Source organism: Ambystoma mexicanum, chromosome 14 (genome assembly GCF_040938575.1).
Source record: "Ambystoma mexicanum isolate Mex_15411 chromosome 14, UKY_AmexF1_1, whole genome shotgun sequence".
Taxonomy (NCBI): Eukaryota; Metazoa; Chordata; class Amphibia; order Caudata; family Ambystomatidae; genus Ambystoma; species Ambystoma mexicanum.
In genome coordinates, this window is record NC_090940.1 from 3,750,382 (window position 1) to 3,772,140 (window position 21,759).

At 47.6% G+C, this 21,759-nt stretch overlaps 1 protein-coding gene across 13 annotated transcripts in view; it reads right to left on the reverse strand.

The window, feature by feature from the left end:
- The window catches only part of LOC138527333 (receptor-interacting serine/threonine-protein kinase 4-like), a 437,375-nt gene that overhangs the window by 158,465 nt on the left and 257,151 nt on the right, over positions 1–21,759 (reverse strand). The window lies entirely within an intron of this gene.

A 21,759-nucleotide genomic window follows, 5' to 3' on the forward strand; every position in this document is an offset into this window, starting at 1 on the left:
AAAACTGGCAACAAGATGGACGAGAAAACTGATATTAATGTTAGTAAATGGTGGAAGATGGCAGACAGGCAAGTGTCTCAATGAGAACCTTCCCAGCCACAATAAGGTCTTATTCAACCCCACCATCCAAGCCTTGTGTCAAGGTCACCAGTGAGTGCTGAGGCTCACCTTTCAATGAAAGCTGTCCCAGTACTAAGAAGGATGGTCACCCCAGCAATCAGCAGGAAATGCTGATACACTCTTCTTACATCTGGACAGTATGGACACGGCAAAATGTTCTAATTCTGGCCTAAAGCCCTATAAGAGTGAACTTCAGCTCCTTCTCTGATGCCTCCCATTGGTGATGTAAGAGGGATTCGGCAGTGAGCAATAAGAGGCAAGCGTTTTACCAAGTATTTGATCACCAGTTCAAGTGTTCTTTGCCTGGTTTTCCCAAGACATCTATTGGTCCACATCAGAGGTTGACCACTTGCCATCACCAGGGATCACGGATAAATTATGTCTATATAAAAATGAAGTATTAATTTTATTCTGTAAAAAGTAGGGACTAGGCTTTGACTGATCCCCCAGGCGCGCTTAGGGTTCTTGTCAGAGGCTTGAAGGGGAACTGTTACCAAAAGCTGGAGAGGATGGTACACAAGAATGAGCAAACAAGGGAGTGAATAAAAAATGTTTGGGAATACAAGTAAGACAGTCATGCTTGGATCCCACTTGGAGTGTACACAGAAGGGCAACAACTTTTCCTACAATGATAAGGGAATCTCCAGCTTTCTGAGCAAGTTACCATTACAGATCATAACTCTGAATGATATGGTGAGGTAACTGGGCTTCTTCAGTGTTCAACAAAACAAAGTGCCCGGATGTTTCTAAATCCAAATATTAAAAGTGTCTAGATAATAAGAGTTGCCAAAAGTAAACTGTTGTTAAATGGCTGCAAGTATCCATCTGTAAGTAAGAGGTGGGGCTTATGGGTTCCTAAGTAAGGAAGTGCTTCCCATCTTGCTTTACATGGCCTCCACAGTAAAATGTACATTGTTGAAAAGTTCCGCAAAATCCTAAAGTGCGGTGACCAAAAATCCAAAGCTTAACAGAAATAATCCAAAATTCAATGATACAAAAAGTTCAAAGTTGTTCAAAGATGTTCGACGTTAAAACAAAAGTATCTCCCAACAAGGAGGTTGTCTCTCATCCACCTGGCATCTCCAGAGGGAGGGTGGACTAGTTTCCATACTCTTATCTTCAGAAGTTCCTCTGTTGTGTACTCACAGCACTCGAGCAGACTGATGTTGATGGTTTGGGCCAGACCTCCGTCTTCTAGGTCTATTCTTCCTAGCTCTACCAGAGCTTGGAAATAGGCAGTTCCAGCCTTCTTGGCCGACTGGGGTAGCTTTCCATAATGTCTTCCTGGCCCTAGTGGAGTTTGCTGGGGAAGCGGGCTTGTGCTGCTAGATGACCACTTCTTACATCTGAACATTCACCAGCATGAACCTTCCGGAGTCTGTTCTTATGCGGCCCTTCCTGTACACTGGCTCACTGCAGCTGTCTCAAAACTCCTTCTCTTCTATGTCCTCTACTGGACCAAAGTTGTCCTCCGGGACCTCTAGGTTCCTGCTGTCTGATACCAGTCCCTTATTCACTTCCTAGATGGCGAACCTCCATCTCCCTCTCTTTTTTTAGCCTCTTCCTCACTCCTCTGACAACATCGCTGTTCTGTTTTCCAAATATTCTCTGCCTCCCGGTGGCCACTTATACTGTTCTGTGACAATAGCTTTCCCTCTCTCTGGTCCCTCTCATTTAAAGTCTCTCTGCTCCTTTCCTTAATACCACTTTACATTATCTTCTTCTGTTGGCTTCCCAATATTGGGTACACGCTTCCTCGCATTCTTTTCCTCTTACTTCCCTGCTGGCACCCCTTGCTTCTTCTCGATGATGGTAACCCGTCCATCCCCATTCATAGACAATCTTGCCCCCTCTAACAAATGTCCAGATGGTACTGCTGGTTTCTCTTTCCAAGCTAGGACATCTCTTTCTCTAATATATTAAATGTTTGTCCTTCCCATACTTGTCGAGCTTACCTCTCACCAGGGCTCTTTCCCTGCAGCACTCATTCTACACACTTCCATCTTCCAGTGAACTCTTCTTGGTCCATCTCCCCCAGGGTCTGCTGCTCCTCTCTTGCCAGCACCCACCAGGACAAACAATCCTCCAAGTCTCCTGACTTGGCATCTCTCAGAAGTAGTCATCACTTTCCACACTCTTCCCAGGACTTCTAAAAGCTGTTTGGGCCGAATGCCCCAGGCTTTCTATTCTGGTGTTATGGGTTCAGACACTGACTGCCTACAGAGAGATCCTCAAAGCTCCCATCTAGGTGTCTATCAGCATCAGACAGACACCTTGGAATCCATGCTGGCTTTGCTTTACCTGCTACGGAACCTTGGCTCACTAGTATTGTCTCTTCTACTCTCAATCGATAATCTTGGAACACAGCAAGTATAAAAACAATGAGTGTTCAAGATTGGCACTCTTTTTTAGAACAATCCAAGATGTTTTGGGTAGTCAAATGTTTCCACAAAACAGGTTATGCTAGTCATTTTTATACCCACCATACAAAGCTGATAGGCCATCCTAGGGGTGTCTTGCTGGCATGTATTGATATTAAGTTAAATGCTGATATAGAGAACATTGATACAAGCCGAAATGATTTGATGTGACTTAAAATCTGTTTCCCCACTGTCAAAAGCATACTTTTATTTAATTTTATATCAGGACTAACATCATGGCAGAGAAAAATGTAGGGTTAAAGAAATGTTAGAACTTGTGAATAATTTCGCTAGCAATGTCGAAAGCTCTTGGAGCACTCACAGGATATTGGTGGAGGACTTTAATAGACAGATTGAACCACACCAAATAGTTAGTAGCGTGATATCCAAAGAGGATCAGTTTTGGGGTATCCCAGATTTAGACTGCATCCCCTACTGAAACGTAAATATATGTACGCATATGAAATAACCCCTTTCTAATATTACCTGGGTGCAATGGGCGACTACGTGGAGATCGCCCTGATGCATCTACATTTAGAAGAGTTGAACATGCAAGTCACATAGATGACATCTTTGTGGAGTCATCTAATTGGCAAATTATGAAATCACTGAAAGTTCTCCCACAGGCTAGATTTTAGAACTATGACAATGGAGGAACTACCAAATGGATTACCCACCTCTGACGTTACCCTCTTGAATGACAGAAGGCGTATTAGATTGTCAAAGCTAGACTACAGTTATAATGCTCCTAGGATATATTCTGCAATTCTGCCCTTATTGGAGAATTGCCAGCCTGAGGCAAATTACGATAAGGTCGCATTGGAATCATTTTACCAAACCCTTATAGATACACTCCACCCTATAGTGACCAAACCTGCCAAGCAAATAAAAATGAAGCCAGGAAACATAACTCCTGTTATGCTAAAGAGTGTAGGGTCGTTACATCGGCAGAAGTAAAATCTGCAAACAATTCAGTCAGAGTCACGCTCCTCCGCACAACATATAAAGAACTAATTACACGTAATGCAGAGATTGAGAGATGGTAACCTATGTCAAAGGCCACAGAAAGCAAAGACTCCCGTAGCTTTTGGTACCTCATCTCCGAGATGTCATCGAATCATGATGAATGTCACTATGAAGGTGAGACTTTTATTAGGTCAAATGTTTTTCTCACTTTAGTAATTTGTATAGCTCAGAGACGGTAAAGTTAACTTCTAATTTAGGTATTCAACAAAACGCAGGTAAGCAGATTAGAATTTCCAAGGTTGAGATAGAGGTTGAGAATGCATTAAAATGACAACCTGGGAAAAGGAATGGGCCCCGATAGAATCCCCATTGATATTTTTAAAGCAGAGCCGAAATATGGATCCCATTCTTAACGTGACCTTTTAATAGTGTGCAAATGGCTATCTTACTGGGTGTATAAGAAATTGAATGTTTTAACATTTGTTTATGTTCTATTTTGTATAATAGTATGTATGGTATTGTGTTATTGTTTTGTATAATATCTTTTATAATGGTTTTTACCTTCGAAATAAAGATGGTTCTTTCATATGGCTGACTACACCCCTTCCAGGTGCAAAACAGCCAAAATTGTTCCCAGATATGAAAAAGGAGACTGGAAATCCCTTAGTAATTACAGGCCAATTAGCCTGATTGATCGTTTAGCGAAGGAATTTGGGAACGTTTTCAAACTCATCTAGAGAATTGGGCACAGGATATGAATTTAATTTCAGATATAGAAGCTCGTTTTAAATGAGAGATCGGTACCGCTGATCTGGTATTTTGCCCCGTATAGGTTTTAAGCAAATATGTGATATTAAAGAAAGAACTGTTATATTGAACTTTCATAGATATTAAAACTGCATTTGATTCAGTAAATTGAAATACATTGTGGGAAATCATAAGCAATTTGAAGATTCAGTCCGACATCTTTTGCCACATTCAAAGACTTTATGAAGGAAATACAGCAGTCATCTGATTTGGGCAGGTTGGGGAAATAACAGGTACTATCCCGGTGACTGGTGGGGTTCATCAGGGATGCGTTTTAGTCCTTTTACTTTTTTTCATTTATATTAACGATTTGGTGCTAAATATTCTGAATGCAGAGGTAGACACCGCCCAGCTGGGAATCCTACTACATGTTGACAACACCATTTTAATAAAAAAAATAAAGACCGGTCTGCAAAAATGGTCGACATTGTGTTAGATATCTGTAAAGAGAGAGGTCTGATAGTGAATCATGAAACAACTATGGTGATGACCTACAGGTGCAGGAAAAAAATAATTGATGTGAAAGTGTTCCAGGAAGTTGATCAATACAACCACCTGGGGATAAGATTTCAAAATGATTTAGAATGGGCTGCCCAGCAAAGAGGAACAAACTGTTATTAAGATGCTTGGCTGGAGCTATAAACAGAATCAACGTTTAGGAAGTCGAGCCCCACTCACAGTTCTTGAAGTCTACAAGGCCCAAGCAGTTACAGCTCCATTATACATTATACAGCTGGCAGCGAACTGCTGGCATTGAAGGAATAGATCTTTTAATGAAAATGCAAGGTTTACAATGTACCCAAGAGTACTCCCACAGTACCTTTATTTATATTAATGGGGCTAAAACCTGTGAACTTTCTCATACAATGCAAACCTCTTATGTTTTTTGGCTCACTTTGCTGAAATCTGAAAAATGAAGTCACTAAAAAGAGATGTTATGTAATGCAATACTCGCCCCGGGGAGGGAAAATTGTGGTTTTGGTTCACACCTATAGATACTCTGGTCGCATGAAATGAGGAGTCTGACCAAACTGTAGAGTAGCAGAGAGATATGTCACTGTTAAGCTCCGCGCCCCCTCACCTCCGTCATGTTGGAACGACAGTGAAAGAGTCATATGCATGACACCAGGCATTGTCTTGATGCTGCACCTTTCCTTTGCTTTTGACACAGTCAATCACGCCATCCTGATCAATCGACTCTGGCGATAACCTTGACACTATGGATCAGACCCTTCAGTGGTTAACCTCCTTCCTCCTGGACCGACCCTCCCAGGTCCAACTTGGGTTCTTTCTCTCCACCACCTCTCTCTCAAAATGTGGTGTTCCCCAGGGCTCTACCCTCTCCCACTTGCTCTTTAATGTCTACTTGGCCCCTTTGGCCCACCTGATCTCTACGTTCCCCTCTAACTTTCAGTGTTATGCGGATGACACTCAGCTCTCTTTCAGGCTCCCCTCAGCCTCCTCTCTCGCTCATTCCTGACTGTCTATCCACGATTCAGGATTGGTGCGCCTCCAACGATTTCTGCCTTAATGCCAGTAAGATGTAGATCCTTCTCATTGGGACCCCTGCTCCCGCTTTCCCTCTCTCATTCTGGCTGCCCTCCTTGGACCCTCTTCCCCCACCTTCCTGTGAGGCAAAGAATCTTGGTGCCATCTTCGATTCCACTGTCTTCTTCTCTCCTCACATCACAGTCCTTGCCAAGATCCACTACCAGCTGCACCTCCGGAGCCATATTCTTCCTTTTCTCAAATTCCCCCAGAAGCTCACTGTCTCCAGAGTCCTGGTTCTCTCTAGGCTGGACTACTGCAACAGTCTCTTTCTCAATCTGCCTTCCGCTACACTCTGCCCTCTGCAAATAATCCAGAACAGGACTGCAAGACTTATCCTTGACTTCAAAGCCAGGAATTTATCTCTCGGCCCTAAAATCTCTCCCTGGCTCCCGGTGGCTGCAAGGATCAAGTTCAAGACCCTCTGCATTGTCCACAATGCTTTTTGGGGTGGGGGCAGGGCCCGCACTACATCCAACTTTCTCTTCCAAAATACCTTCCTTCTCAAGCCCTTCGCTCAACTACCTCCAACTCTCTGAGGGCCAGACGCTTCACCAGGAAGAGAGTGGGGGTAGATCTCTCTCCTCTGCAGGTACCTCCCTCTGGAATGGCCTCGCTGCCACTCTCAAACTTGAGCCGGACCACCTGAAGTTTGTGAAGCTGCTCAAGACCATCCTATTCTCATCTGCTTTCTCTCTCTCCCTCCCCTGCTGAACTACCTGTCTGCTGCGCCAACTGGTTGCTTGGTTACCCCCAGAGTCTCACCGGGAACCAGGCTACTCCAGGATCAGTCTTCCCCTGCACTGCCTCTGCCCCTACCGTGCACTTTGGGGCTGTAACTATAACCTCCTACAGCCCCTGCCTCCTTGCACTTACTCAGAACCGCGCTGCCCTGGCTGCACTCACTCAGAGCAATGCAGCCCTATTGCACTTTCCCTTCTCTCTCCCTGGCACTTCCCCCTCTCCCCTGAACTTTTTGCGCTGTCGTGCTTGCACGATCTGAATGTCACAAGGCCTAGTAAGATTGTTTTGTTTTGTCCTCCCCTGTCTTCCCCCCTTGTCTTGTCGCTCCTAGAAACACTTGTGTACATGCGCCTTATAAATGACTTATCATATGATATCATTATCAAGTGTACGAGAGACATTATGCACTCAGACAACCTATCAAATGTACACTTGTGTTGAGACACTAGACAGATGTCGAACATACTGAATGAGCAGTGAAGAACTGATAAGAAAATCTAACAGCTGCAGAATGACATTTTGAAGTAATGGCACATGGGCACATGAATGAATATTCAAAAGAATAAAAGATGTAATTGGAGCAACAAAAGAAACATGTAATCAAGTCTGAAGAACTCATGAGTATCAAAGAAACAAGTGAGAAGAGGTGAAGTAAATGTATATACGCGGAAATGCAAGGTAGACGAGACATATAGAAGCTATCTGCGATATAACTCATAATGTGACTAAAGCGGCAATGGGGAAAAAGATGGACGTCAGACTCGTATTTCATCTAACTGCGCTACCTCAGAAACAGACCGAGGCTGCAGAGACGGGAGACGCTGGGAAAACAGCTTCATGTGAAGGATGGAGAGGAGCCTCTTGGCTTGGGATCAAGGATGTCGATCAAGGAATAATTGCAAGGCACAAAGGGAGTCAAGAGGATAAACCATGGATATGACACATATTTCTCTTAAATTAAGCTAAAAAGAAAACATCCACAAGTGCCTAGTATTGAATAATTAAAAATACAGAAAGCATACGTGAGATGGCGTGATCAAGTCTTCAGAGGCCAAGAGGAGTAGTAGCATCTAGTACAATTAAATCAAACAGCAGTAAATAAGTCAACATTGACAGATTTGTGGTCTCCTCATGTGTGACTCAGAGGGTGAAAACAAGGGCCATTTATTAAGCTCCAGATGAAGATAAGGGTTACTCACACTACCTCAGAGATCCCAGAGCAAAGAACAGGCTGCAAAGTCAACTACAAAGGAGAAACTTTGGCTAAGGGCCTGACCGATGAGAGCTGATGGACTAATTGGAGCAAGTGGGTAGGAGTCAGACGTTGTTCTCTGCACCTGGGTTTCGTTTTGCTTACGTGCTACTAACAAGCCAAAATGCTGAGGTTGGAAGAAAATGCCAACCAATCATATGGGTCCATGTAGAAACCTGCTATACAAAGATTTTTTTTTTTTTAAATAGATTTTTATTGATTTTTCAACACAAACAACGATACAAACCAAACAGCAGTGCAATAAACAATATTTCAATAAACATTTAACCATTAGTGCGCACTACTCCCCTAATCCCTCCCCCCTCGCGAGCCATTTTCCATGTCTTGTTCCGCTTCTGTTGCACATGAGCGATCGTCATCATCTGGATCTCCCAACATCCCTGTCCCGAATATGCAGGATATCAATGTCTTCCATGCCATCAAAGAGCCCAGTTCCTCCTCCCAAGACATACAACTCGCCTCTTGCCACACCGCTGTCTCAGCCTCCGCCCATTTCTGTAGGTCATTCCACCACACCTCAACCCGTGGCTTGCTACATTTTTTCCAGCCCATGGCTATTCGTCGTTTGGCCAGCACATACGCTAAGTCTTTCAGTTTGCTTACATGTTTCTGCTGCCGAGGTCTGGGAAACCCACCCAGAAGGCATGCCCAGGCGGTGTCTATGGCAAACGTGACCCCTCTCTCTCTCAGCTTGCGCGCCGCCTCCCTCCAGAACCCCTCAATCACTGGGCACGCCCAAAACATATGCGTCATGTCCGCATTTTCTTCGTCGCATTTGGGGCACGCCTGTCTGCCTGCATTCCGAAATTTGGATATCCTCAGAGGGGTCATGTACGCTCTGTGCGTGACGTACAGTTGTATTTGCTGCAGTCTGGCATTTCGAGATACTTTCCTGTGGTACCCCAAAGCCCGCTCCCACATCCCATCTCCCATTTCGATCCCCACCTCACTCTCCCATTCCAATCGTAGGCATGCCAGTTCCTTCCCAACTTTCGACATCACCATCTCATACAGCCTAGAAATTTCATGTCCCCCTTCCGTTGTATCATATATCCCCGCCATCGTAACCTCCGATTCGTCTTCCATGATATTCTCAGGCCACAGTTCCCGTATTTTCTTCCCCAATCTGTGGTATGTAACATATTGGCCTTCGTGCAATCCAATCTCCTCGCTAAGTTCCACAAACCTCTTAATAGCACCTTCCTGCCACACATCGCCCAATGTCACCAACCCCACCGATTCCCAGTAGGTCCTAATAATCTCCCTCAGCTGTCCATCCACCCCCGCCAGGGCAACCAGTGGAATTTGCGGAGAACACGGAAGTGGGTCACCCATCATTGTACATGCCCGTCTCCACACCTTCCACCCCAGCTTCACCATCGCCGGGTACCCTCTCGTGACAGCCTCGGGCAACCAAATGACCTCCTTTAAGAAAAATGGGGCACAATCTTGCCCGAATAGTCCGAGTTCTGGGGTCTCTTCGTCGGACAGCCATTTAGACACAAACTGTAGTTGGCTCGCTATGTAATACGCCTCAAAGTTTGGGAGTTTGACTCCCCCCTTTTCATGAAAGTTCTGTAACTTCCAGAGCGCTACTCTGTTACGAGTACCATGCCACAGAAACTCTCTGCAAACCCCATTTATTTTAGTGAAAAAACCCTTAGGGATCATGTATGGGATGTTGCTAAAGTAATGTAGCAGCCTAGGCAGAACTACCATCTTGATCATCGCCCCACGCCCCATCATCGCTAAGGGCAACTTCTGCCAAAAGCTCATGCATGCGCGTATCTTCTCAACAGCCATCTCTGTGTTGCGCTTGTATTCTTCCTCCACCGTGTGGTAGATATCTATTCCCAGGTAACGGAATGTATTGACTGCCCAGGGCACCTGGAGCACCGGCAGCCGCTCCGTGGGAACACCCCTATAGCAGCCCAACGGGAAAATGTACGATTTCTGGGGGTTGACCGCTATGCCCGACAACCTCGCATATCTCCCCATCACGTCCAGGATATATTGTAAATTCTCCTCCGGATGACTCAAGTACAATAACAAGTCATCCGCATACAGGGATATCAGATGGTTTTCTCCCCCCACCTTAATGCCCGCGATATCATACTGCTGCCGCAGGTACAGTGCCAGAGGCTCCAGGGCCAAGATATACAACATCGGGGACCAAGGACACCCCTGTCTAGTGCCTCTACTAAGCTGCCATCTCTCGGATATAATCATGCCCGTCCGAACTCTAGCCAGCGGAGCGCTGTACAGCAGCTCCGCCCATCTAATATATCCTGGTCCCAGTCCGTATTCTCTCAAGGCCGCCAGCAGCCACTTCCAATTAACCGAGTCGAAGGCTTTAACAGCGTCCAACGACACTATCGCCATTTCCCCATCACTGTTAAGTCCCACTTCAATCACCCGGTGGAGTCGTCTATGGTTTTGGGCGATGTTTCTCCCCGGGACATATCCCGTTTGGTCCGGGTGTACCAGTTTGCCTATCACCCTCCGCAGTCTGTTGGCCAGGACAGCCGTTAGTATTTTGCTGTCCTGATTCAGCATAGATATTGGTCTGTACGACCCACAACTATGCCCGGGTTTATTAGGCTTAGGGAGCGGTATAATAATCGCTTCCCTGAGCGATTCCGGCAACCTCCCCTTCTCGAACGCCTCATTAAGCATATCAAGCATCGGGGGGAGCACTTCCGCTCCAAAAGTTTTATAAAATTCACTAGGCAGGCCGTCCGTTCCTGGGGTCTTGCTAGTGGGTAGCTGCCAGACGACCGCCTCCAACTCCCCTAGTGTTATTGGGGCATCTAGTTCCTCTCTTTCCTCCGTGCTTATCCTGGGCAGCCCGATATCTTGCAGGGTCTCCATCATTTCCTCCCGGTCGCCGCCACCCGGGTCCCCATACAATGCTTTATAGTAATTTGCGAATTCCTCGTTGACACCCTCCTGGGTATTTATCTGCTCCCCATCCTCTCTGATTATTGTCCTAATCGGGGGCCTCGGGGTTTCTCTTTTATATAACCATGCCAAAAGACGACCCGTTTTATCTCCTCCCGCATGTTGCCTTTCAATATACTTCTTGTAATTTAGATTACAGAGCCTCCCCCAATGTTCTGTACACTGCTGCTGCAGTTTAAGCACCAGTTCGTTATCTATATGCTCGCTCTTCAGCACCTTTTCCAGCTCTCTCTCCGCCTTCTGTAAATCGACCAGGGCCCCATTCTGCAAACCTTTCGATTTAGCAATCGCCACCCCTCGTACCACAACCTTAAAGGCCTCCCACAGAGTTCCCGCCGAGTCAACGCTGCCAGTGTTGGTATCGAAATAGCTAACTATTTCCTCCCGCATATCTTCCCTAAAAGCCTGGTCTTTAAGCGCCTCTGCGCGCAGGCGCCACGTCGGGATCCGCGCTCTGGGGCGGCCATATTGCCATCCCACCACCATAGGCGAGTGGTCCGAGAGGACCCTCGCTCTATATTCCGCACTAGACACATCCCCCAAGACGTCCGACGTGGCAAAAATATAGTCTAGCCTAGTGTGCAGCCGCTGCGGGGCCGAGTAATGCGAGTACTGTCTCTCATTGGGGTGCTTGGTCCTCCACACGTCATCGAGCTCAAAGTCCCGCAGCAGCGTCCGCAGCACCCGGGCTGCCGGGGCGGGCCTAATCACCTTATCGTCGGATCTGTCCATCCCCGGGTCCAACACACAGTTGAAATCCCCTCCCCAGAACACCGCACTCCCCACACACCAACTCAAGTTGGTACTCATGGTCCGGAAGTACTCTGCCGTGCCCTGGTTCGGGGCATACGTGTTCACTACACACATCTCTCTGTTCTCGACTACCCCTCTCACCATAGCCAGACGCCCCTCAGTATCCACACGTTCCTGCTGCAGTTGAAACGGGACATGCGGCGCCACCCAGATCAGCACGCCTCTAGCATAAGCTGAGTACGCGGATCCTACCACCGTTCCACCCCACTTTTTCTTCACCAGCTCTAATTTGTCTCGGGTCAAATGCGTCTCCTGCAGTAATGCGACGTCTATCTTTTGTCGCCTCAAGTACAACATAACTTTGTTCCGTTTAAGATAGCTATTGAGGCCCCTGACGTTCCATGTTAGCAATTTTAGCTCCCCCATGATGTACTGATATCTTGCACTCTCCCCCCCGACCATCCCTGCTCGTTCATGCTATCCAGAAGTCTCATCCAAAATCTTCCCTCAGGGCTCGCGATCCCATTCAAACCTCCCAACACTATATACACCCCAACTGCCCCCACCCCCCCCATTCCCCCTACCCATCCCCTCCCCCCCAACTCCCTCCCCAACTGTTGCCCAGCTCCATCCCGGGAACTCAGGCCCCCCCACATCTAGTTCCGGCTGTTACACACAGAGCCCAGTAGGGTAAAGTCGCCCTAGCGGCCACTTAACTAAGAAATACTAAACGGGGGTGAATGGACCAGCCCCGAAAGGCTCCCATGTACGACAACAATTACAGTGCAAACAGTGCATTTAACATCCAGTTCCAGGCCCGGCCTCCCCAGGCCATAGCAATAACTATAGTCAAGTCCCATAGTCTCCGGCAACACCCTCTCTCGTCGTAGAGCACTTATCTCTCATTGCCACCTTCATCCGCCCGGACCTCCGACTCCTGGGGGCTGCCCTGCATGTCCAGCCAACCCATGGCTTCCTCCGGTGACTCAAAAAACAAGGATCTATTATTGTGGATCACCTTTAATTTGGCCGGGTAGAGGAGCATATATTTCTTCCCTGCCTCTCTCAATCTTCTCTTGACCGCCCCGAAGTTCATCCGACTCCTCTGCACCATCATGGTGTAGTCTGGGTAGGCCGTTATAGTGGCCTCCCCCCTTTTGATGGTTCCTCCTTTACGAAAATGCTCTAAAATCCTTTCCCGGTCACGGTAGTTGAGGATTTTGGCTATCATCGGCCTGGGCGGACCGCCCGGTGGAGGCCTCCTAGCCAATGCTCTATGTGCTCGCTCCACCGCAAAACCCTGCGACAGCGCACCCCCGGTGATCTCTTGGAGCAACATATTTTCAATGAAGTCCGTGGGATTATGACCCTCCAATCCTTCCGGGATGCCCACAACACGGATATTGTTCCTTCGGGCGCGCCCCTCCGCTTCTTCGGCCCTGTTCTCCAAGTTGCGTACTTTCTGTTCCAAAATATGCAGGTCGGCCTTGTGTGAGGCACAATCTGCCGTGTTGGCGCTGCCCTCCTTTTCCAGACTCTCTGTGCGCTCCGATAGGGCCTTCACATCCTGTCGAAGTAGGTTCACCTCCTCCCGAACTTCTCCGACTTTGAGGTCGAGCGCTGTTTTCAGGTCCACCACCACCATTTCAAGCTTGGCCTCCCAAGCGCTTTTCAAGTCCGCTTTCAGTTCAGCGAGAGCAGCTAGCACGTCCTGATTTGGGCTAGCCGCGGCCATGGGTGGCTTCTCCTTGGTCCGAGCACTCTCTGGGCCCGTCGGTGTCTTGGTAAACTCGTCCAATGTGGGCTGTTTTGCTCTCTGTCTGACGGCCTTATTCGCCATTCCACAGCCGCTGTAAGCCGTGGGCCCGTGCACGCGACCCCGTCGTAGGATCAGCCACTATCCGAGTGTCCCCCAAAGGTCAGGGCCAAAGCACGTAGTCCGTTGCACCAGTCAGCTCAGGCGGGTCCTAGTGCCGACCGCCGACCGTCGCCGACCGTTTCCCAGGCCCGCGTTAGGTCATCGGTGCCCACAGAGACGCGCTGACGCTCTCCCAAAGGCTTATCTGTATCTCCACGGCCTGCACCGCCCACGTCGCCGCCGATCACCGCGAGGGTGTTCCTTTCAACGCGTTTGTGTCCCCTCCATTGTCCGGTGTGGCCGCCATTTTCACTCCGTCCGGTCCGCGACTCCAGGAACTTCGATGGCATTTATCTACCGTTGCCGGGCTTGTGGAGGTTTCAGCTCTTCCATAGTTGTGCAGCTCATATTCATGGACAGGTACTCTCGTTTCTGGCCTGCGGGAGTTAGTGCCAATGCACTATTGCACAGGATGAATGTAGGATCTCCGGGAGCTCTCCCAAGAGCGCGTCCTCTCACATGGCTTCCAAGCCACGCCCCCCCAACCTGCTATACAAAGATGCCGGTCCGATAGCACAGCGAGTAGAACGCCCGCTCTGACATCCGTGCAGAGCCTGCTGACGCAGGTTCGAATCCCGGCAGGGCCAAACTCAGCCTTTCATCCTTCCGAGGTCGATAAATGAGCACCACACACCATGGGTAATAATAAGCAGCGCTCAGATACCTGAGGGTTCGTAGCGCTATATGAATGCTAAATTATTATTATTATTATGCACATGCCAATCCCCTACTGTATTCGGTTATAATCAGTATTAAGAGTATTTAGAGGTAGTTCAGGGTGTGCCTACTAGATAAGGAGCAGCCAAATGCAGTTATTAACACTTACACATACTATAGGTACATATGTTCCCTTAACCAACCCCTTCCTTCAAAAGGTTTTAAGTTTGCCACGTAGGATGGCATCATAGCTGACGCATACTGTGGTATAAAGCCTCTGTGTGATTAAAATCAGGTGTGAGTGTGCCGACTACTGCTTGTAGTTCACCAGATTGCCTGACTTTATTTTGAACGGACAATAAAGTAGTACTTTGCCACATTTTTGGGGTCTGTCCGGTTATTTGAGCCTGGGGTCATTTAGTATGGTAATTCCATTCTGCACATAATAAACGCTTAAGAGTGCTATTGCACATTTGGTAGCGGTGCAAATGGTTCAAGATCCAGTCGACCTAGGCCCAGAGCTAGACTTTCGGACGATCAGTGACTCCCGCCATTAGCCGGAAGATCGTTGAACTTCCTGTGGAGATCAGCAAATAATCACACGTGTAAAAGAATCAATTGGCAGGGGCCCCTTTGAAGAAATCACTGCCCGGTCCCTGCAGGTGCCCCGTGGACTGTTGGCAAACTGGTTGATTGGGGAGAGTCGATGCCGATGGACTCAGCTGAGCCACGGATGTAAGTAGAGCACTGAAGGTGGCAAACAAAGGGGAGGGGCTATGGGATAAGTGTACATATAAAATAAAGGGATTTTTGTTTAAATAAATAGATACCTCAATTACGGGTTCCAAGGGGGACCAAATGATACGTACTAAACTCTAAATAGAGTACATGATAAGGATTCCTGAGGCTAGTGCCAATGCGAAGAATACGTATTACACTCCAAAATGGAGTAAAAAAAATTAGATGAGATGAGGAAAGGTAGAGGAAGGTGATCACAGAAAAAGAAAAGTGCACGAGTTTTGGGATTATACATATGTCAGCATAAAACTTTTATTGTGAATAAACTTGCCCTAAACCTATGATGGGAGTAGTCTCAACTCCCTCTGCTTTTGTTTTCTGACTCAAAGAAAATGGTCTCAACTCCTTCAGAGAAGATTTTGAAGTTGTCTGAACCTTCCAAGCTAGATTCTGATGAAGGGGAAGATCCCGGAGAGGGCTTGGTGTTATGCTCACCTGGCTCCCACAGAGGCGTCGATCTGAGCTGGACAGCTGCGGGCTCCACCAATGTGACGCATAGGGCCGAAATGACAAACTGGACTGGCCCACCTAACTTCGTTTGCTTGGCCCTTAGGAATATTCTTCTGCAAATGGAGAAAGGGAATTAACCACCCGTGGAGTTGAGCGTAAATCCCCCCACCTCGCTGTTCTCCCCACTGATCACCTTGGATGTTCCCTCTTATAGTCTCACCTGATGATTTGAAAAGATGAGCTCTACATCCTGCATTGAACGCAGGGGCGCATAGATAACCAGTTGCTTCACTGGCTCGAAGGAATTGGTGAGTTCCAGAACAATATTGACTCCGAGATTCCCGGCAAGTCGCCGTAAGTATGTAGTTCGTAAGAGTTCAAATGCCTGACTTTCAATCTTGTCCGATTGCTTGCAGGTTGCAGCTTGACCCTAGTGAAGAGTTCCTCGTGGCAACCGGTAATATTCTGGTAAGGATTTGTATTATCCAACACAGTTCAATAAAATAAGGTCAATATGTAGCCCGTTGCTTTCTCCCTTATTCAGGAGCTGAGAGAAAGTATGAAGTCTCGGGGAATAATACGTCCGGCGGTAAAATCAGGTAAGTCTATTGTTATGAGGAGGGTTCCCGTTGTTAGTCCCTTTGTTTCACCTTTCTGTCCTTTTGTTTCCCCTTAGGGGCCGGGGTTCGGCGAAGATGCAGTGGAAGCTCCGCCAACCCGTGAAGAGGAATAGTAACCCCGGTGGACAAATTAGGTAAGTCTATGGGGGTAACTAATATTCCTCTGTGTATTTCCCTTGGCTCACCTTGCTGTTCTTGTCTTCTCCAGAGTGCGGCGGGAACATGCAGGAGGATGCGGTGGAATGTGAAGATGCTGCGAAGGCCGGTGAGTTCAGCGCGGCGCTGCAGCAGGTGAGGCGACGCGCATAAAATAACTTCTTTCTTCCAGCTCGAAGGCGCGATGGATCGGGAATTCAGGTAAGGATCAAAGGTATTGCTCTTGTTCTAACCTTTTCTCCTTCTTTCTCCCTTTTTCTAGGAGTTCCAAACTACGTTACGCTGCTTGATGCAGAATAACGCGAAGCGTGTGCTGCTCTTTAGGCGTGGTTTAAATAGCCTCCAAAGTAGTCCCAGGTAAGTATTCATCCCCAGCCCCACCCGAGTAAAAAGGTAAAGTAGTCCCTTCCAAGCCTCTTTTGGCTTCGAGCTCTTGCAACATGGTCTGCATCAGGTAAGTTTTAATCTATGAGCCTGGCGCCTATGGTGCCAGGACTGACTCTCCATATGAGCCTGGCCCCATAGGCGCCAGGACTGCACCCAAATAGCCCCTAGCAGGGGTTGTTGGGCTTGCTTGGGATAACTTGATGCCTGCTTCCGGGGTTGCTGGACTTGGTCTGGGTCCCCGGGGGTAGGCATCATGACACTTGGCACCAAAAAAAAAGGTTTGGGAAAAGGTGAGTTTAGGGCACTGAGTCTAATGAAAATGTGGGAGGGTCTTATTTTTAAGGCTATTCGGCCCCATTGTTGTATTTGAAAGTGGAAGACCGGAAAGGTATCTAATAGCACCTACGTTTTGAAAAACAAATCCTGTTGGCAAAGCTGGGACTTGGTGTTGGAAAAACAAGGTCTCCTTAATGGTGGATATTCGATCAGAATCAAGGACTTCAATATATCTGTTTTCCCCTTCAGGTAGGATGACAATTACTACCATAGGTTCTCAATTTATATCAATTGCGTAACACATCCCACGCCTGACACCGTATATAAGGGAGGCATGGCATCACAAGTATAACACTGACACACGAGGTACACGTTTCAAAACCTTTATTACATTTTCGGGGTTTGGAAAAACTCCTACTTTGCCATATAGCTATGATGGGAGTAGTCTCTACCATCAAATAATAAAGAAAACACAGTCCTAGTCAGTCTCTGTCAAATCAAAATGCCCTATACTAAAAAACCTAATGCCTGCCCTATCCTCTTATACCAAACGTGTGTAAAGGGGAATATGTATGCAAAGGAAAATCAGTGTTATAACAAAGAATCCTGTGACTGAGTCAGCTCTCCTGCCCACATTGGACAGCAGAATCCAAGTGATTTGCCCGTGGCTGAAAGTACTGCGGCAAATCGTTTGCACGAGAAAGGTGCGAACTACCAAAAGTTTGCACCTTTCTCATGCAAACACACATACAAACACACACAACACACCCACAACACACCCCCCACCCACACCGTCAGCACACCCCCACCCACACCCACAACATAAACAAACCCCACTTACCTTCATCTTCACGCTAGTTCCCTGCAGCGCCAGTTCCCTTTTACTTCCATGATTGGGAACCGGCGCTGCAGGGGCCTTGTCTTTTCTTTTTTTTTACGGAAGGCTGCGGGGGTGTCCCTCACAGCCCCCGCTCACTATACCATAAAGTAGGGGTGTCTCCCGCAACCCCCGCTCGCTATACCATTGTCAGGTGAGTACAAAGGCAGTGAATATGGCAAAGGAAATGTACCCAAGATCACAGTGAATAGCCTTGAGTCAAACATCATGCACACAGGAACCAAGACACATGTATACTAAAACCAAGGAGAGCAAATAGAGTGCGACAACAATACAAATATATAAAAAGGGATGTGGGGTAAGCACTTAGAAGCTCCTTATGGTTACAAGGAAAGTAAGCAAGCTCCTTACCCACAATTGCTGTTACAGGTACAGACAGCGCAAAGCCCACATACAGGGTAAGCAACGACATGATCTCTGAGCTAACACTCTTGACGGTATTGAATAAGGTAACTTAAAAACAGCACTCACGAGGACGAAAAATACCACTTGAATGTCAGCAAGCCCACAAACCCTGTTGATCAAACAGGGACCCAGAAAGGCTATAACAGCAACGGGCGGATAACTAAATACATAAGACTCAAGACAAGGGGCAAGTAGGAATAGCGATTACAGAATAGTGAGGAAAACATAGGCATTCACACAGGAGCTAGCTACAACAGCACACCACACCTAATAATCAATGGGAAAATAAATGCAGAAGTGCAAGGGAAAACCTGGAATGGATTCCAAGAAGAAGTAAAGGAACAGGAGCAGAGAAAACGTAATTACAAAGGCAAACCTCCCCCACCCCTCAAAGGAAAAAGACAGGAAGCTAAATCTATAAAGAGGAAAGACTAAGCATCAATGTTTACAGCAGCAAAGGACGAAGTAAAAGAAATATAGAACACAGGCAATCTGGGCTGCATCAAAAAGGAAAGCACTGACAAATGCTGCCTGCAAAACAGAGGAAGACGGAAAGGGAATCTAGGAAGCAGAAATCAATTAATTAAGCACATTAAATTTGAAATCCAGGGATAAGGAACAAGAAATAGAAACTAGGAACTAGGCACAAAGCTAATGACATGCGTCAAGTCCCCGCTCACACTAGGGTCCCGGTAGCTCCTTCCATCCACACTCACACACCTACCAGTGTTAGGGCGCATGCAGCACGGGGGTCGCGCGACCAGCCTGTGACCCGGCAGCCACAGTCAAGTTACGGGTCCATAAACCTTGGTGGAGGCCGAGTGCGGTCCCGCAGGTACCCATTCCTGCTCTGGCAACTGCCATGGCGAGCAAGCCCAGGCAGAGTCAGGCGGCTTCGACTGTTTCCTGGTCACGTAGCAAGTAAATCCCGTTCACATGGTCCCGATCCCGTGACGAGGAAGTAGTCGGGATAAAAGCAGCGTCCTCACAGACTCTCGTTGCTTCACAGCTGTTTTCTCAAGACTGTTCGGCATTCGTACTTTGATCAGGACTCTTGGAACTTCGACTCGGACTATGCATTACGGATTGTTTTTGGATCTTCCTCTGGATTTGGCGACCCTACCTGATGATCATCGCCTACTCGACCTCCGGACTTCCCAACGGACTTCCTTTTTCCACTGTTCAGGATTGGTTTACCTTGCTCAAGAAACATATCTGCATCCACGATCCTTGTTCTATAGCTCTGGCAATTTTCCTCACCAAAAGCAATTCAGGTGTGCTCAGTGACTGGTGCTTCCTTCCGGAGCATTTCTGAACCTCTGCTTTCTGCAACCAACAGCGCTGCTCACGCACCCCACGCATTAATCCCCAGGTCTGTGTGGTTAACAGTGACTCCTCTAGTACACATAGGTAAACTCTGGTGTTCAGCACCCTTCCTCTAGTCAGAACAAGTCTCTGTGATTGCTTGTGCTAATTTCCCGTTTCCTTTACAGCGGTCTTGGGGCTACCAGTCTTGCGGGGTTCCGGCAGTCAGACATCTCACACTGTGGCCGTAAGGATCGCACAGGGAGTGTTTATACCTTCTCCCTGTGTGGTACTTTGGGACAGAGGTCTCTTCGGTCTACACCACATATCAAGTCCTTACAGACTGTGAAGCCTTGTCGTTTAGACCATGGAAGGTCCGACTGATGATCCCATGGCCGCATTGGTACAAGCAATTACAGTGTTACCGGCAGACACGGCGCCTGCCAATACCGCCATACACCAATGCCTAGATTCCATACAGAGCGTCCAGCACCAATTACCCGCAGATCCAGAGTTTGGGGACTCCGTAGCACAACCACAGGCACCACAGCCCCCAGTACCTAGTGTATCACCACAAGTCCCTGTGGTGGTACCCACCCCTTTCCCTTTGGCAGCCCCAGAAAGGTTTCATGGTGATCCAAAAGAAATTCTGCATATTTCTCAATCAGTGCAAATTGCATTTCTTATGCAGACCTTTGGCCTTCCCTGACTCCACCACTAAAGCTGCGTTTACTCTGTCACATCTAGCCGGTATGGCCGCAGCTTGGGCAAAACTCCTATTGGAAAACAACAGCCCTACAATTTCGATCTGTTAGTGGCAGAAATGTCCCAGGTTTTTGACATGAGACACAAGGCTCAATCACAAGATCTGGAACTATTAGATTTAAGTCAAGGCAAAGGCACCCTCATTGAATACATCACTCGATATAATCAGCTATCAGTGGAGACCTCATGGCCGGAGAGCAAGAAAGCAGTAGTATTCTATAGAGGGCTGAGTAATTCTATGAAGGACGCTATGCCAGTCATTCCCTCCCTACCATCCCAATACTCCGACTTGGTGGACCTGGCACTACAGATAAGATGCCAGACGATCAGAACGCAAGGACGAAGTGGGTTTTTCTGGTTCATTCACTTCCCCTCCGTCCCCAGTTTCCTCTGGTGAACCCATGCAGGTTGGGGGAATCAGGAGTCCTATCACACCCATGGAAAGGGAATGGCAAAGGGCTGACAACGCATGTTTCTATTGTGGTCTAAACGGACATTTTGTCAAGGAAAACCAGGTTTTTTGGAGTGCTCTACCCTAGACCCGGGGACCGGGTCGAGTACTCCATGTTTATCCCCGGACTCAGTCCCCGCTTTTGGTTGCATCAGGCCTGTGATCGTACAAGCCATGTTGAAACCCACTCCAGACACCTCACATCCAGTCTCCATTATCATTGATTCAGGGGCCACTGGGAACTATATCGACATCACATTGACGACGACCTTGAACCTCCCGTTAGTGAATAAATCACATCCAGAAACTGTACAAGCTGTCGACGGTACTGCTTTAGCATCCGGTCCCATCAAACAACAGACTGCCCCTCTTATTATGGTCATTCTGAACATCCACCAAGAAACCATATCCTTTGATCTTATATCCATGCCACAGTTCGGTCTTATCCTGGGTATTCCACGGTTGTGGGAGCACAATCCGCTGATTGATTGGAAGTCCGGGCAGGTACACTTTGAATCCGAGATATGCCAGAACTTTTGTTTTGCAGCACCCGATCCCGATGGGAACAACTCACCAGCACAAGTTCTGGGTGCCGTTGCACAACTCACCTTGGAGAATGAAGGCAGTTCTGCTTCTGGTTCACATGTGGTGGGTGCAGTCACTGTGGGCGTCACTACGGTCTACCAAGGTTACCAGGAGGTCTTTGACTAGGGAACCTCAGAAGTCCTCCCTCTGCATCGTTCCTACGATTGCCCTATTGATCTGCTCCCTGACTCCTCGATTCCTACTGGCCGTATATACTCTCCATTTCATTCCGAAGAGCAGGTCCTAAAGGCATACACCCAGAAGTCTTTGAGACTGGGTCACATATGACCTTCCACATCCTCGGCTGCCAGTCCGATATTCTTTGTCTCCAAAAAGGAAGTTGATCTACGGCCATGCGTGGACTATCGTCGCCTGAATGCTATTACCATAAAGAACCGTTACCCGATTCCTCTTATTACCCCCTTGTTGGATCGGCTAACACATGCTTCGGTGTACTCCAAACTCGATTTTAGGGGAGCCTACAATCTGGTGCGAA